The following is a 766-nucleotide window of genomic DNA, read 5'->3' as shown; positions in this document are numbered from 1 at the left end:
GAGAGTAGTACTAGGATGGGTGACCTCCTGGGAAGACGTGTTTTATTATTTTGCACGAGTGCGGTAAGTTATAGCTGGCTGCTCGCGATTCACGAGTCTAGCGGCGGCGTTGTGGTGCGGCAAGCGTGCACTGGTGCGTTTGAGAGGGAGGGGTGGAAACCGCGTTAAATTCGTCTCCGTAGTTGAGAGGGAGCGGCCAAAGCAATGTATAATCGTCTTTGTAGTGGAGCTGGGAGGGGCAAGGATAAGGGACGAAGACGGGGGTAACATGTCGGATGCGATCATACCAGCACTAAAGCACCGGATCCCATCAGAACTCCAAAGTTAAGCGTGCTTGGGCGAGAGTAGTACTAGGATGGGTGACCTCCTGGGTAGTCCTCGTGTTGCATTCCCTTTTTAATTTTTTTTGCGCCGCTTGCAAAATAAAACGCACGTGTAAGTAATATATTTACCGTGTTTTATTATTTTGCACGAGTGCGGTAAGTTATAGCTGGGTGCTCACGATTCATGAGTCTAGCGGCGGCATTGTGGCGCGGCAAGCGTGCACTGGTGCGGTTGAGAGGGAGGGGTGGAAACCGCGTTAAACTCGTCTCCGTAGTTGAGAGGGAGCGGCCAAAGCAATGTACAATCGTCTTTGTAGTGGAGCTGGGAGGGGCAAGGATAAGGGACGTAGACGGGGGTAACATGTTGGATGCGATCATACTAGCACTAAACCACCGGATCCCATCAGAACTTTGAAGTTAATCGTGCAAAATAAAACGCACGT

The 766-nt window shown here is 50.8% G+C and overlaps 1 non-coding gene across 1 annotated transcript; it reads left to right on the top strand.

The window, feature by feature from the left end:
- Positions 1–273: 273 nt before the first annotated feature.
- LOC119346262 lies at positions 274–392 on the top strand. The gene has a single exon (XR_005167529.1). It is a non-coding gene; the product is annotated as a 5S ribosomal RNA (ribosomal RNA).
- Positions 393–766: the final 374 nt, after the last annotated feature.

Source organism: Triticum dicoccoides, unplaced genomic scaffold (assembly GCF_002162155.2).
Source record: "Triticum dicoccoides isolate Atlit2015 ecotype Zavitan unplaced genomic scaffold, WEW_v2.0 scaffold4092, whole genome shotgun sequence".
In the NCBI taxonomy this organism is placed as follows: Eukaryota; Viridiplantae; Streptophyta; class Magnoliopsida; order Poales; family Poaceae; genus Triticum; species Triticum dicoccoides.
This window is presented reverse-complemented; position numbering and strand designations above follow the sequence as displayed.